The 9,407-nt window shown below is 51.7% G+C and overlaps 1 long non-coding RNA gene across 1 annotated transcript; it reads left to right on the top strand.

Moving 5' to 3' along the window:
* Positions 1-1,503: 1,503 nt before the first annotated feature.
* Positions 1,504-6,684, top strand: LOC116599574. Its single transcript, XR_004289427.1, has 3 exons — positions 1,504-1,655; positions 5,225-5,555; positions 6,530-6,684. It is a non-coding gene; the product is annotated as an uncharacterized LOC116599574 (long non-coding RNA).
* The last annotated feature ends 2,723 nt before the right edge of the window (positions 6,685-9,407 follow it).

The following is a 9,407-nucleotide window of genomic DNA, read 5'->3' as shown; positions in this document are numbered from 1 at the left end:
TGGATGGACTGAGGCCCGATCCTGGGCCCTCCTGGCTGGCTTTCCACCTACAGGCGGCCTCCTTCGTGGCTGCTGAGGAGGACGAGCTGAGAGAGATCAGGCTTAACAGGGAAACGCCAAGTTATGAATGACTCCAGAGGCTGTAATTAGCTGGTTCTCGGCTGCTGTATTTTTAGACACAAATATTGTCACCAGACGTTTCGCAGCCGCCCCAGAAGCTCTCTCCTCACAGGAGCCCCACTCCTCCATAGCAGGAGGGAACTTTCCCTTCTCAGGTAGGGCTGGGATTCCAGGACCCCCAGGGAATTGCAGCCAGTGCTCCCTCTTCTGTCCTGAAAACCCTCAAGGGAGGTCGAAGAAGCAGCCTGGGGCTGGGAGGTCACGTACCCGGCTTCCTTCCCCCGCCCATCACATCCTCGCTTGGTGACGGGAGCCATCTGGCATCCATGAGCCCCTTCTAGAGCCCAGAAACAGCCAGGGTGGTCTCCTTTCTATTGTTGAACAAGAAACGGTGCACCCAGCTGGTGGGGTGCTCATTACCTACTAGCTGTGTGACCTTGAGCAAGCTAAGCCTCAGTTTTTCCATCTTAAAAATGGGAAACAAGGGCAGTCACCATGTTATCCTCTTAGGAAAGTGGTCAGGATGGTGAGAGGTGCTCCCACATGGGAGGGGTCCCCAGGGGGAGAGGTCCCCACATGGGGACCCTCCTGTCCCAGGGAAATCCCTCAGTGAGTGTCCCCTTCCTTCACTGCTTCATCTTGGGGAACCCAGCATCTGGAGGCCACCAATTCGCAGAGGTCATTTGTGGACACACCTGCAGCTCTTTCCTGATGGACATCAAACTGATCTCCTGCCTCCATAGGCTGCCCCCAAGTCCCACCCCCAAAACCCCCTGGAGAAGAAAGGAAAAATTCAGCCCTTTACTGGTTATGTGCTTCCCTCAGTGCCAAACACCCAGTTTGACTGATGTCTCCCCATGTGAAGTGACAGGCTATCTGAGAGCTGTACTAGAGCCAGACTGAGTAAATGTCATTTATGTTGGAACTACTGCCTGGCGTCTTTTAACCCAAAAGAATCAAAACTTGGTGTCAGAAAACCTGGTTTGAGTCCTGCGTCTGCTAACTGCTAGCGCGATGGTCCTGGCCACGTATCTGAGCTCAGCATCCTCGTCGGAGAGAGGGAGATGCTTCTGTTCCCTGATTTCAGAATAAATGAGCTAATGTATTTGCGACGCCCTGTGGAGTGCAGCGTGCTGTAGGAACACATGGGATTTTGAGCACCAGAGCAACTGTTTGGGTCCAATTGGGTGAGAGAAAGAGACAGAGAGACAAAGGAAAGAGGGAGGAAGGGAGGGAGAAATCATCACAATAACCCTATGAAATAGGTTACTAAGATGATACCCATTTTACAGATAGAATAGTGAGCCACAAGGAGGTGGCTCACGTTCACATAACGAGTGGTAGAGTTCCAGAACCAGAATCCCCCATGCTCTCACCAAGAGTCTGACCTGGGCCAGATGCTGTGCTGGGCTCTCGAGATAAAAGATGAGAAGGACCCAGTCCTAGTTCCCAGGCAGCTTACCACCTGGGAGGGAGAGGATTCAAGCTGGGATGCCCGACTTAGACTGGCCATTAGAGACAATCCTGGCCTCCAGGTGAGTTTTCCTGGCAGTGATTCACTGAAACGAGGAGTCATCAATAGGAAAAAAAAAGAAAAAAAAAAAAAAAAAAGAAGAAAAAGCCATTACAGATCTGACCAGAGCATAACATTATTAAAAGTGTCCATGCCCAGAATTACATTTTTGGGAAGACAGTTTGTGTTTGCTAAATAGCAGAGAATTTGAAAAAAAAAAAAAAAAGGAAAAGGAAAAACCCAAACCCTACCCATAGCACAGAAAAAAAATATTACAAATGTGTTTGCAGTGCTTTATGGTTTGAAAAATGACTTCATCGGTGCTCACTGTGTTTCATATTAACCAGGAGAAGGACAAGGGAGAGCTCTGCAGAACCCTCTTTGTGTGAGGAGAGCACTGAGTGGTGGGCGTTGCCTCTCTCCTGTTTATCTGCCCTCCCGTCCAAGCTGGAGTCCGGTCCTGAATCTCGCTGAGGTCACCCTCTTCCTATGGCCCCTCTCTGTCCCTAGGAGTCCTCCTCATCACCCATCTCGCGGTCACTAGCCAACAGAGAACAATCAGTTTGTCTAGCTTTTAAACTTCTTGCTCAGACTGTCCACAGGAGCTGTGGGAGCAAAGGACCATTTCCCATGGGAATGATGGTGGCCGAGGACTGAAGTCTTACGGCGTGCCAAGCGCTGTATGATATTAGATGTGATACATCTAATACCATTTCTTCTGCAATAAGTGTTCTCACCATTCCCCTGTTCAGATGTGCAGTGGAGTCTTGTAGAGCTTAAATAATTTGTCCCATTGACACAGTCAATAAAAGTTGGGCTGCCATATAAGGGAGGATGGTGTCCTAGAAGGAGTAGGGCTCGCAGCCTAGGGGAATGGGGGCCGCAGGGGTCCCCAACAGAAACAGGGAGCAGAGGAAGAGAGACCACCTGGAGGAAAGGTGTCGATGAAGTCTCTACCTCTCTAGGCTAGGAAGGAGAAGCTGCCCTTGCCCACCCAAGCCTTGGGCTGATGTCTGGTGTCTTGGCCTCTTGGGGACTGGCTAAAAAACAACCCTGCTCAGAGAAGCTCGGCTGTGAGCAGGGTCCCCCAAGAGTCCCCCAGGACTGGGCTCGTTCTGGAACTTGGCTCTCCCATTGCTAACCCTGGGTAACTCTGCTGTCCGTTGCCCTCCTTGCTGCCCTGTCTGCTTTTCACATTTTAGGATCAGAAGTCAAGAAAGAAAAACTGTCGAGACCCCAATCTGCCCACGGGAGTGAGAAGCCCCTTCCTGCTCTGAGGAAGTGCGGGGGCCAGTTCCCGGAGGCTTATTTGGGTGGGGGCTCCTGTCCTCCTGGGAGAGGTCTAGGGTACCAGTGCCCGTGGGTGGGCTGGGGACCCCTGGGAGGCGGGGCAGTGGTGTTGCTAAAGGTGGAGCCCTTGAAAAGCCAAATGCTCCCACTTCAGGTCCAGTGGGAGTTACAGCAGAGCGAGGACAATGGGAAGAACCCAGTTCCAGGCTGGGGACCCCTAGACACAGTGAAGAAGGGAGCTAGCCTCTCAGGGTGGCCCCTCTACTTTCTTTTTGTCCCCAGTCCCTAGCACAGTAGCTGGCACAAAGGAAATGCTCAGTAAATCTGAACATACGAACAAACAAATGCCAGATCACCAAGCCCTTTCCACGTGGTGTGGGACAGGTGACAGCAGGTCGGGCGTGGGCAGGACCGAAGGCACACCCTGCCGGGAGTGGGAAGGAGCTGTGAGACTCAGCTGAGCTGCCACTGTCTGGTGGACTATGGATGAACAAAGGAGTAGGCATCATGGGACTGGCCTGTGAGGGTCATAGAGAGTGTAGTAGCAGAATCCACAGTGACAATGGCCGGGGAGGGGAGCTGCCAGGCTGCCGGCCAAAGAAAACTAACCTGCTGGCCAGCTTGGCTGCCCAGCCCCAGGTTGCAGACCCTGGGATAGAAGGCAGCAGAGGATATGCAAATCTATGCAAATGATGCCACAGCCATGCTCTCAGGGTTGCCAGAGAAAGAATGTCAGGACTTAGCGCTGGACAGCTGGCCTCTGGCAGCAAGAATACGAGTCATTGCACCACCATCCTGTGGCAAATATCCTTCGACTTCCCTCAAATCATGCCGCATTGAGGTCTCAGTTTGGGCCACCAGAGACAAAAGGAGGGAGTGGTATTTGAATTGCAAATGTGCTGTATTGTTTAATCTATGCCAGTGTTGTCTGAGATGAACTGTGACCCCAGACTGGAGTCTGGAAAGCCAGATGATGGGCCTTATGAGCTCTGGGTCTTTCCCTGAGGGGCAATGGAGGCCCAGTCCAGCCTTGGAGGTCCCAGAGCTCCAAGGGAGGAAGAGGCACAGCTGGGAGGGGTGGAGAGGCTGACATCCTCCCCAGAGGAAGAGGCCAGTGGGCCAGGGTCCTTGAGCCTTAAAAAGCCATTTCACCCTGAAGCCCAAGAGGAGGTGGCCTTGAGGTCAAAGCCAGGACCTTGCCCTTCCAGGAAACAGAAAAGACCAGGAGGCATGGCTATGGTTGAGGGAGTGTGAACAGAGGGCAGACACTGCTGATGGTGGAGGCAAGGCCAGAGGCTGGAGATAGCAGAGCCTGGGAGAGGGGAGTCTGTGGGGAGACCACCATGGAAGATGCTGGTCAGGCCTGGGGTTCGAGTCTCTCATGTGTGTGTCCCCTCATTCCTTCATTCCTTCCACAGAGGACCCTTCTGTGTCCATCTCTGTACTCACCACTGGGGAAGGAACAGGAACAGGACACAGTCCCATGTCTCATGGACATGTTGTCTGCCGGGGAGAATGGATAAGCAAACTTTTTAGGTGTACGATATAAAGGAGAAGTCAAGGAGCTACAGGAGAGCATGGCACATCTAGTCTGATCTGGGGCAGTAGGGAAGGTGTCCTGGGGCCCTGGCAACTTAAGCTAAGACCTAAAAGATAAATAGGAGTTATGTTCGTCTTGGAATGAAGTCCATGCCAGGCAGAGGGACTAGTAAGTGCAAAGGTCCTGGGGTTGGTTGAATAAAAAATCTCCCTAGAGGCTGCAAGAAGACCTGTGTGGCATGAATGAGGAGGAAGAGGTGCAAGATGAGAGTCAAGGTCAAGGGCAGGCAGAGGCCGGGGCACAGGACAGGACACATTCAGGACTTTGGGCTTGATCCTGAAGACAGTGGCTAGAGGCCATTCAAGGTTTTTAATCAAAGGGATGGCATGATCAGATTTATGACTTCAAGGTGTCCCCGCAGCTGCTGGAGAATGGATGGGGGAGGAGAGAGCTGGTAGTGGCATAAAAAAGCTAGCTATGGTCCTGAACTAAGGGACAAACTAAGCTGAAATCTGAGGTCTTCTTCTTGTCTTCTTTGCTTCTGGGTGGAGTAGGAGGGGTGGGGCCCTGGTTCCTGCCTGTCTGGCCCCCCCATGGGGCCCTTCTAGAATCATACCTCTGACCTGTACCTACTGCAGAAACCACCACCACCTCCAGATACCCCCACCCCGGCCAGGAAGGTCCCCAGGAGAGCAGTGCCAGCCCAGACTGACCTCCATCCGCTATGGCTCTTGTTTTGTGATTCTGTTCATCCTTCCCAGGGTCAGTCCTGCTCTTCCAGGTGCTTCCTCACACTCCTACTGACAAATTGAGGCTACACAGGGACAAGGTTGTCTTTCAAAGAAGTGGTCCCCAGCCAGTAATATCTTATGCCGTGGTTATAGACAACACAGACAGGGGTGAATATGGGCCATAAAAGAAAGAGGCAACATGTGACATTTAATTCAAGATTAAAAGAAATCGTCAATTGGAGCTGATTGTGCTCATCCAGATGTCACCAGAAACAGCTGTATGCCATCTGCCGGAGTGGGTACCACCAGCTGGAGCAGCTCTCCTCAAGACCCTGGTTCTGCTTTTCTCCCCAGCAGGAAGGTAGAGCTGAGGTTGGAGGCCAACCCATGTGACAGGGACTGATGGCAGCAGAAGTGGCAGGGGGCTGAGAGGAGGAGCGGGTCACATCCCCACCCCTTCCCCACCTCCCAGGCCTTGTTTATGCTAACAAAACCCAGTAATGAATTACTGATAAGTGGCCTCTTTTAAAGGGGAATCATTCAAGAGAGCAGGTGAGACTCTGCAGACATCCATCTTGCTGGCGCCGGGCTCTGTGAGACTGGCTGGGAGATGGGGAAAGGTAAGGGAGATGATTCATGGCTGGGGCCCTTCATCTGTCACTCGGGGCGTCCTCAGCAATGGGGAAGCAGGATGGATGGGTCCTGGGTCTCAGCTTGGCAGTGCGGTGGGGAAGCCACCAGCTCTATCTCATGAGCCAGGCCAACAAGGCTGAGAGTCACGGGGGTGCGTGTACCCAGCACCAACTTGATGCCAAGGGGCCGTTTCAGCAAGGGATGGGGCAGGGGATGGATTCACTTTATGGCCGAAAAATGCCTGGCTCCAGTGCAGTTAGGTCCCAGCAGGGGAAATGCCTTTGAGACAGCTCAGGGCAGATGAGGGATCTTTTTAAGGGGTAGGGGATGTGAGCGCTAAGACAGCCCCTTGCATAAGTAAAGAGCACTGGTCTGGGAGCAGGAGGCCCAGCACCAGGAGGAGGCCCTGCCTGTCTCCAGTATCAGGGCTTCCGCTGCTCCCAGCCCTGGGTGGGCTCCACCTGACTTCACGCAGGTGATGCAGGCAGAGCCTTGCTTGGTGACTGCCCTGGGTGCCCCAGCCTCTCATCACCTACCCCTGGGCTTCCCTTTCCATGTTGAGCTGTGGACCCTACAGAATCCCTCTCAGCACCCACACTCATGCAGCCTAAAAGTGGGGGAGTGAATGCTCAGTGAAGCAAAACTTTGATCAATGGAAAATGGAAGCTAGTGGAAAATTCTTCCTTTTCTCCCTCACCGCAGATGCTCCTGAGACATACAGCTTCTCGAAATGGTCTTGCAAGATTGAGCAATCAGTCGCACTTGGCAGCAGCCAGCTCGGTAATGTGTCCTTCGAGTGGCTCTCCCCTCCCTGCCTCCTCTTCCTTCTTGGGATTGCACTCCCTAATAAAGAAGTAGCTAGTGCATGGGCCATTGCTTTGGGCATTGGTTTCCAGAAACCCACGCCAAGACACTGGTGTCAGGAATGGCCCTAGATGGCTGCCCCTCAAGGTGGGGTTTTGGAGTTGGGTTACTCACTGAGGTCTGGTATTAAGAACCCTATTGCTTGGTGATCAGCTGGGTGGAAAACCCCTGGCACGCAGAGGCACCACTTCCTAAAGATCTCCACTGTGGAACCCTAGGTAGACGAGCAGGCGGAAGGTGAGGTGTTGAAATACACCAGGGCCGTGGTATCTGAACAATATGGGAGCAATAGTAATGATTACGTGGCACAAAGCCTTTTGTCAACTGCATTTTGAAAGCCTTGGGGGGAAAAAAAGGAAAAGAGAGAATAGGCTCTTGCTAACTCAAGCAGGGAAACCTGAAGCCCAGGATGGCAATATATGGTTAGATGAGCCTGAGAATCTTAAATCTCCAGGGCCCTGGCCACTTCAGGCTGCCAGATTGATTCACCTCCCCCCTGATGAGGGAGAAGCCTTCCTTGGCCTGGAGAGCATGCAGAGACTTCATCTGAGACAGGGGCCTCTCCAGATATTCTTGTTTCCCTCACCATTTGTACCCCCAGGCCAAGAACTGGGGTTAGGTCTCCAAAGAGCTGGAGCTGGAAAGTATAGTCCTGCTCCAGGAGGAACGAGCTTATATGTTGAATGAATGGCAGGTCCTGATGAGTGCAGGTAGACGTGAACTTGACGGTGTTGGGGGGAGGAAGGTGGTGGGGAAGGGGATGTTGCATGGGGGGAGAATAGAGTATGGGGAAAGTACCCACCCTGGACTCAGGATCGAGGGTCAGCTCACAGCTGGTCCTAACAGTATGATGGGATGGCATCTTAGAGTTGGCCGTGACAGTGGGCTACAGATATTGAGTAGAAAATGCTATGCCATTTCTTGGCATAGCATTGAAGAAGGGGTCCGGTGGCTCAGAGAGAGAATGCTAGAATGGATCCTCTATGTAGGACCTGGAAACTGTTGTCAACGATTATTATAGTTGATTGTGTCCCCCAAAAAGATATTTTGAAGCTCTAACTCGCAGGACCTGCGAATGTGATTGTGTGTGGAAATAGGGTCTTTGGAGATGTCATCAAGTTAAAATGAGGTCCTTTGGGTAAGTCCTAATATAATTGGTGTCCTTATAAGGAGAGGAAACACAGAGAAGCAAAGACAGAGACTGGAGTTATGTGGCCACAGTCCAGGGAACTGGAAGAGGCCCTCCTTTAGGGGCTTTGGAGGGAGACTGCCAACACCTTGATTTCAGACTTCTGGCCTCCAGAATTGTGAGAGAATTAATTTCTGTTGTTTTAAAACTCCTAGTTCTGGTATTTTGTTATGGTAGCCCTGGAAGCTTCAGGAGTGACCAGAGGAGCACCCCCACCCCCACCCCACTTACTAAGACAATGAAGTCTGCCCTGGCTGGGCTGGGGCAGGGGGGAACACCAGCAATCTGGAGCTGATGGTGAAACCGGGCTTCCAGTTTCTAATGGGCACCGTAGGATTTTGGAAGGGCAAAGTTCAGGTAGGAAGACTGCAGTGTCGGAGATAAAATGGGTAGCCAGGCTAGAATAGCAACCAGGGTGCCTTGACCTGTAGGAATATTTGGTGTTGACTAATCAGCCATGATGTGAGAACAAGGGGCAGTGGGCAAGGGTGTTACTTAACTTATGCAATATTTTAAGATATCAGGGAATGGTAATCAGAAGGATGACTTCAGACCCTTCCTTGGTTTCCAGATCCAAGGCCAGACCCAGGGTCCACTGAGAGAAAGGGAAGAGTTCTTTTGAAGAAGGACCATCCAAGGCTACCCCAAGTTTATATGATAAATACTCTTCCAATCTCTTCCCAAAGGATTGAGAGCCATTTGCCAGAGTAACCGAGCATGGAGGGAAGGGCAATGTCACCCCCATTTCCAGGGACTGTTGGGTACTGAGCCAACACTGACAAGGGACTTGAACTGCCTGCCATCATGGGCTTCCAGTTAGTGTGGGGGCTTCTGGAGCTCAGTGGCAAAGGGACTTTGGTCCAAGTCTGTCTTTTAGTGGATCCGTGGGCCAACCCCATGGTTATTTCCCTGGTTCCTGAGTGTGTAATTGGGATAGATGTACTAAGGAGCTGGCAGAAGCCTCGAGTTTGGTTCCATAAATGTGAATGAAAGGCCATTACAGTAGGATGGGCCAAATGGGAGGTTCTGAAACTACCCTCTAGCTCAGTTCCAGCCAAGACAGTAAATCAGAAGAATTATTGCCACATTGTGGGAGAAATTGCAGAGATTAGCGCCACCATTAAAAACTTAGAGGATATAAAATTGGTGGTCCCCATCATATCCTCATTCGGCTCACCATTCTGGCTGTGCTGAAACCAAATTGATCATGGGGAATGGCTGTGGACGAGCATAAACCTAACCAGGTGGCTACCCTGATTGCAGCTTCCATGCCAGATGTGGTCATTGTACTAGAGTAGGTCATAGCCCCTGGCATGTGTATGAGACTATTGATCAAGCAAATGCCCTACTTGCACATCCACAGGGAGGATCAAAAGCCATTCATTTTCATGGGCTGGGGACACATTGGTTGTCTTCCCCAGGGCTAGGCTACCTCTCTTGTTCTCTGTCACAGTGTGGTCCAAAGGGACCCCAATCATCCTGAATTTTGTGGAACATCACTCCACTTCCCTGCAATGATGCCTTCAT

This window comes from Mustela erminea, chromosome 9, assembly GCF_009829155.1.
Source record: "Mustela erminea isolate mMusErm1 chromosome 9, mMusErm1.Pri, whole genome shotgun sequence".
NCBI lineage: Eukaryota > Metazoa > Chordata > Mammalia > Carnivora > Mustelidae > Mustela > Mustela erminea.
Note: the sequence above shows the minus strand (reverse complement) of the source record. Positions and strands in the feature narration are given on the sequence as shown.